The sequence below is a fragment of the Ammospiza caudacuta genome, chromosome 3 (genome assembly GCF_027887145.1).
Source record: "Ammospiza caudacuta isolate bAmmCau1 chromosome 3, bAmmCau1.pri, whole genome shotgun sequence".
NCBI lineage: Eukaryota > Metazoa > Chordata > Aves > Passeriformes > Passerellidae > Ammospiza > Ammospiza caudacuta.
This window is the reverse complement of record NC_080595.1, coordinates 96,737,836-96,745,011: the sequence shown is the minus strand read 5'-3', so window position 1 is coordinate 96,745,011 and position 7,176 is coordinate 96,737,836. Positions and strand designations below refer to the sequence as shown.

General features: G+C 41.1%; 1 pseudogene; it reads left to right on the top strand.

Moving 5' to 3' along the window:
- The first annotated feature begins 2,042 nt into the window (after window positions 1-2,042).
- LOC131555473 (nucleoporin NUP42-like) overlaps window positions 2,043-7,176 on the top strand; it is a 28,505-nt pseudogene continuing 23,371 nt past the window's right edge.

The window sequence follows — 7,176 nt, the reverse complement described above, 5'->3', positions numbered from 1 at the left end:
AGCAGGAGCTTCTCAAACCCCTTTTCCACATGAGGGAAACCTGAGTCATGGCATTGAGCATGCTTCCGTCGCTTTTTCTTTTTTTGAAAGACTGAATCTGATAGATATTTAACACAGCAGGAGCAGAATGAGATGCCTTCACAAAAGCAACCAAGGACACTCATAAAAAATAGTGGCTATTTTATCAGCCAGTGAGTGCTTATGAAGGGAGATCACTCCCAGCAGTACTTCATGCCACAGGAGAGTAATGCCTTCAGCTCCCTCAGGCTAGACATGATTATAAGGAATGATCCAGGTGCTCATAGAAATTACGCTATCTGAACAAAGGGTAAAGTTCATGTCTACAAATTAAGACATCTGCAACAGATCTTGCTGGAGGAAGATGAGTGTCTTAGGGCATAGTTCATCTCATTTAAGCAATGAACCTAAAACTCATGATGTGCATCACTCCTTGGGATTGCTTTTCCCCACACTGACTGTAAAGGGAGCCCTAAAAAGCTAAATCAAATAAAAATGTATGCACTGCATACTGCTAAATTTAGTTGAAATCAGTTTTCCACCAAGTGTTTATTAATAATTTAACTAACAAGAGACATGGATGAAAGTGAGTCAGTGCATTGTTTAAATATTATTTATGCTACCATTGGACTGTGCAGAGAGCAGAAAGATGAAACAGGGGCTGAATAAACATAAATATTTCCTAATTGTGGAGAAAGTAATATTTATGTATGCCTTTGTATCCAGAAATACCATATTGATTTTCCATCATTTCCACATATGCCATTAATATACAGAAATTAAATTCTGAAGGCAGTAATTTTTAAAAGAGAAAGAGAGAGAGAGGGAGTAGGACTTCAATAAACTTATAGGATTCCTGTAATAGTCTGAGGAGATTTTCACACTCAGCTTTGTAACTACTCCTGCTATCGGGTTCCATGGACAGTGTCAGGGAATCTTCTCAGGACATCAATATAATCAGTTTGTCTCAGAACATCTCCAGATCAGTCTTGGAGGAGACTGGTGCTATTTACAGTATAGAAAGGATGATTCTTAGATCTTACTTCCCATTTGCAACTAACATGTACAGTGCTTACAACTGTGCCAAGTTTTTGTTCCACAACGGCCTGTTTCCAATGTATATCATTTAGGAAAAACCACCTATATGAAGGCATATTTCCAGGGTTCATGTAGCATCTAGTAACATGGAACCTGAATCCCATCTTTGCTGAATTAAAACCTAAATTTCCTGCCAGATGACATAGGAATTATTATATTTAAAAAGTAAACAAGAACTACACAGTTACTGAAAAAAAACCCCAATGTAATTAAGCCATACATCCACTCCTGTTGACACTAGTCTAAAATCTGGAATATGGCCTCACCTATCCCATGAATCTCACCAAAATATTTTTTTGCTTTCTTTGACCCATAGCCTGCATTTAAGAACAACATCACTTACTGTCTTCTGAGTGTTCAATTCACTGGTACTTCAGACAGGCATGTATTGTAATTTTCCTGCAATTGACCCATTCAAGGAGAGGCAAAGATGTTAAGTATCACAATGCCATAGAGAAAAAAAGACAAGAAAAACAACAAAAATCAAGGGAAGCTGTTGGTAAATCTCTAATCGGGGTTTGCAGTCTTCATTAGAAAAAATAAAGATAAGAAGTAATCCTTAATTGAAAGAAAGCAGGACTAAGAGATCAGCACTCATAATTCATCTGTTTCAACTTTGCTTTCTCCCTGAGCACAACCAGTTGTGGCATAAATAAAATGTTGACTGGGCTGCCTGTGGTCTTTTTTAATTACTCCTGTTTTAACTTTCCTGTTTGTTACCTATTTCCCATATTAATCACAGCTTGCTACCTTTCTCTTTTTTTTTTTCTTTCTTTCATCTGCTATCTGCTCTTAAATTTAATTTTGTTGGTGTTTTCATGTTCCTGCTTCAGCTAAGCACCCCCTCATTGTCATGCAAGCCCTCAGTCCAGGGGGTGTCTCCAGCAGGAGCAGAGTTCAGATTCACAGCAGAGGCACACCCGAGAATGGGGTGTGCCAGCAACAAGGACGAGCCTGTGGACTTAGGGAAGAGCTTGGCTGCTCTCAAAAAGCAGGAGAGGATGACTGTCCATGCAGGAGGTGGGAACAAGGCAACAGAGTGCTCTGCCTGGAAAGGCACAGACAGAGCAGGCATCTTGGCTATCTGCCGTCAAACAAGATGTCTCTCTGCTGGCTCTCCCTGTGCCTTTCCAGCCACCTGAGAGTGCAATTCCAGCTGAATTGCAGAAGGAATTAATATATTTGATTCCCAGTTTGACAGATTGGGCCAGCTCTAAGCTCTGAGCAGTTTGCAGTAGTTACATAGACAGTGCCTGACCAGGAGCATAAATATAAACACGTGCACTTGCATGGTCCTCAGTTCTCAAATTGAGATGACAACAATTTACCTCACCTTGTGGACAAACAACATTAAAAACTTTGAAGGAGTACATGTGACCCCACCCAAGTCAGATTCATAACCTCAACCCCTTGAAAACACAGTCACAGAAAAGCTAATTATGATGTGCTAGTTCAGATTATTGTGTTGCAACAGCAGGTAGCACTCTGAAGATTTAGGCTCTGAGCTCTCAGGCAGTAATTTCCCTGAAGGAAAGGGAATAGTTGTGCCAGCTCCTGCAAGCCTTCCACTATCAGCAACACACAGCAGCTCCAGGACCATGCCAGAAATAGTCAGGGTCTTTAATACAAGAAGGAACCACAAGGGAACACAAAACCTTCCTGACCTTCCCTTTCCCTCTCCTGTGGGAAGGCAGCCTGAAGGAAGCGGAGGGGTGAGAGTTTCACCAGAGATAGCCCAGCCTTGAAGGACACAGGGTAAGAGTCATCCCAAGGTCTCTTCCACCCCTGTTCCCTATGATTGCTGACTGGTCAAAGTAGAGCATTCCTGAATGCAGGTCTCACTTCAGACCCTAACCTCTAAACAAATTACAATGCATAAGAAAGTTGTCTTAGTCCTACCTCTAACTGAAGGATGTCCCCCACTTTAAAAGGATCTATTCATCTAGTATTTAGATGACATTCCTAAGTCAAGTTCAGACTTGACTGTATAGATTGTACTGTTTCCTTAAAAAAGTTTTCACTTTTCACTAAAAATTGGTATTACTTTTCATTTTCACAGGGATTTTTTTTTCTGAATCTCAAGGCCCTTGGCAAAGGTAAATAACCAAGGCAAAAGAAACCTTTTGAAGAGCACAGTTCTAGCATCTATGTGTTCTATGAGAAATTGGTTGTGAATGTATAATTTAGGGCTTCAAGGAAAATTTTAAAGCCAGATATAAATTAAAACAGACCTAATACTGTACTCACTGAAGTCTGTTAGAACATGACTGGACTTTCAATGACCGCTGGAGGTTACTGTTTCCCCACAGAAATTCAATGAGTCAAACATTATGCTAATTCTGTTCAATTATTAAGTACAGGCATCCTTAATATCAGTGGCTGCAAATTGCTCCCACACATGGCAAGCTTTGTTAAGCATGTTCCAGGGTGGCAGAAATCAGGGGCAGGGGAAGGGTATTTGAGCACACAAGCATAGAGATGCAAAGAAAGATTTCTCAATGCTTATTATTATTCTTATTTGTTATTATTGTTTGTATTACTTCAGAACCTAGAAAACCAACATTTACTAGGTTTCTGTTGTGTGAAGAGCTCTACAGGTTGGAAGTGCTGTCCTGGCCACCCACAAACTTAGCAAGAGCCAACAGGTCCTTACAGGCAGATAGGAATCCACCAGACAGTATTGATTGGTGAGACAGACAACAGCATCCACACACCAGCGGCACATCCTCATCAGGGCTTGGCAGAAATTACAGACACAGAGGGGTATTTTGAGGCAGGATCCAAGGGAGGGACAATAAAGCTGTTTTGCACCTATTCACAGAAGTTACTTTGCAGTGCATTGGGCAGCATGAGCTTTCCTGGCGTACTCCTGAAAAGAGGTGAGCAAGTAATATTGATTTTTGGGTACCACGGACAGCAACCAACATCTTAAGAATGAATGAGAGCTACCAAGCTGGTTCATATGACTAATGAACTCTTTGCACTTGTTAGCCACTGTGGGTATCTTGTTTTATTGCCTTAACACATCATTTCACCTTAAAGCTTGTAAGAAGGTGGGGATTTTAGGATAGGTGTAATATAATTCTCCTTTGTCCATATTATTTCTATCTGGAACTTGTACTTTTTCTGTGCAGCAGTGAAAAACTTTCTGCTGTAAATTGGGGATTATAATTCCCTTTTTTATGTCTCACTCATTCGAAGGCAAGTTCTGGGAGACAGGGCCTGCCTTTTAATTTCCATTTGTGCAATTCCAGTACAAGAGATCTGGATCAGGGCCCCTAGAAACTCCTTCAGTACAAGTAGTAAAAACAGTAACAAGGTAATCCTAACCTCTCAAAATATCTTCAAAGAGCAAACACAAACTTTAATGTTTTAAGTCATGTCAAGAAGAGCCTAATGGCAGTTTACTCACAAGAACCTGATATTCCTCACTATTGGCAGCCAGAGGCACCTAATGGCATGTTAGAGACAGCACAACAAGGGAAGATCAATGTGACACAAAAAGGAAAGAAAAAAAACCCAGCCCAGTGGTGTGTGGAGAAAGCATTGTGAGGCTCAGGGGAAGCAGCTGCTTTGTAATCTGTAAGGCTCTATAAAATACCACAATCTGAAAAGAATAGAAGAATTTTAAAAATAGTACTCCATTTTCTTTTCTTTAAAGATTTGTCACCCCCATCATTTTCTCTTCTGCAGAGTTCTGCTCTCTCTCAAGCCTTTTAACTTTAATATTAAAGTGACATATCACTTTTTTCCTCTTTCCTTTTATTAGGAGGGTGTGGGGGAGGATTTGAATATTTTCCTTCATTGTTGGATTTATTTTTTCCAGTCCAAAGCTGGTTTTGAAATTCTAAGCAGGGTTAGAGACTTTGGTAGAAATTCAACAACATTCTGTTTATTAAAAAAAAATAAAATCTGTGCTTTAAATCTCTGTCACACTGTGAAAAGGCATTAACATACTCTTTTCAACTGTTTCATTGAAAGTCTTTCAGCAGGTAAAGCACGACTAGACACAAGAGAAACCTCACCTTCAAAGGTTTTGGGTCTGGTTGTCTCTCAGATATGTTCCCTAGCATAGACTGCCATCCTCAGTTTGGTAGAAGGATACCAGGTTTTTCTCCTTCCAGCTGTCACTTTGAGTCTGGGTGAGTCTGGCAGTCCACACTGACCGTCACCTCTTAAACAGGCACTGGATAAACACTGGGCACCACACTGTGCCATTCCTTCACCATTCTGCCAGGACCTGAGTGGACATGGCAATAGGTGGGTTCACATTTAAAGTAAATCACTGCTAGAGCAGCAAAAGTCCTCACCCAGAAACCAGGGAAAATTATCCTGATGCAATGAGCAGAGCAAAGGACTCAGGGAACAAACTGTCCCCACCGGTAGAAAGGAAACAAATGGCCTCCCAAGGAATACTTTTATTAAAGGCAGAGAAACAAAATGCCTTTCCCAGGCAGAGAAACAGGGCAATAATAAGTCATTCTCAAAGCACAGCTGTACTTTATAACTTTTTCTTCCAGAAAGAGAGCAGCCATGGCAGCTGGAAGCCCTTCACTTTCTCTGCCAATGTTCACTGGCTGTGCAAGGTTTTACAGCTTTCAAGGCCCATCTCAGCTGAGCAGGTTGGCCATGGGTGGCCCTGGCTCTGCTCCACCACCCACCACCTCCCATCAGTCCTCCTGCACAGCCAGGCACGTGTGTGTGTTCCCCACGCAGCACAGGGACAGCTCCAGCCTCCCTGGAGTCAGTTCCGCCTGCTGCTTTCTGACCAGCCCACAGAGGACAGCAGGTGTCACCCACCTCTGAGAGCAACGAGGGACGGCACATTGTCCTGGAAGCATGGGGAGATGCTGACAGCTTGCCCATTTCTCAAGAAAAGTGACTTCTGGGTTGGGCTAAGGAGGAAGCAGGCAGGGGTGAGGGAAGGAAGAGCATGTGGGTGTTGGTCCCCTGGCAGAAGTGCAAACAGGCAGATCCAGATGCTCAAGCCCAGTCACGATGCTGAAACTTGAAAGGAAACAAGAAAACAGAATTAGTGCAATGCTGTTTCTTTTTTTGTGGGTCTGGGTGCTCCCAGGGAGTAAAAATGCAGCCTACACAAAGCCTAAAATACATTGTGCTCTATCAAGGGCAGAATGAAATAAAATAATTTAAGGCTTCCTTGTTTCCAATGGGAAAATCATTCCTCTCTTGTACCGCAAGCACATCCTGACAAAAAAGATGCCACTGAAAAAAGCTTATGCAAAATTTTGAAGGGATGATTCCCATGATCCTTAAATATTTACTTTATAGGACTCAGTTGACATCTTTGATGCCAAGAAATGTAAGGTTGATGGAGACAAGACCAGCGAGTTCTGAACCAGCTCTTGTAAAAGTAGAATTCTCTAGAGCAAATAGCATCATTATCCATAAAAATGACATTTCATTTTTTGTAGGTTTTGTAAGAACCTCTGTTCTACTCTGTTCACATAAATTGCTGTTGATTGGAAAAGGCACTTTTCAAAGGAGTGACAGAAATTACCTCCGCTTCTCTGTGACTAGCATTTACTTTTCTCCCTTCATTCAGTTGCCTTGATAGCTACACTAAATTAACTAAATTACTGTGGTCTGCTCAGGCAGAGACAGTTATATCAATAAAGAAGTGTTAATATATATATGTGGTATCAACTAATGCTCACATCAACATGGTGGTTATACAGATTTAATATATTGTTGTTTCTCCCCCAGTCACAAAGTCTTCAGAATAGCTATAGGAAGCACATACAGCAGTTGGTAAACTCTAATATCAGTTTGATATAATTGATTAAATTGAGATGAAAAATTTTCTCTGGGGTACTAACAGCCAGAAAAGTTTTTAAGGTATAAGATGTTATTTTACTGGTGGATTTATTTCAGCCTCAAAGCTAGACAGATTTCAGAGAGTGCACACTGACAAAATGACACATCCAGTGGTTCCGCTTTGACCGTGACCATTACAATATTGCTTGATCCTGTCACTCTTATTCCAGAGATAATTCCTTTTTCTTTTTTCCAAGGAGAACAAAAAAAAGTGTGAGCCTG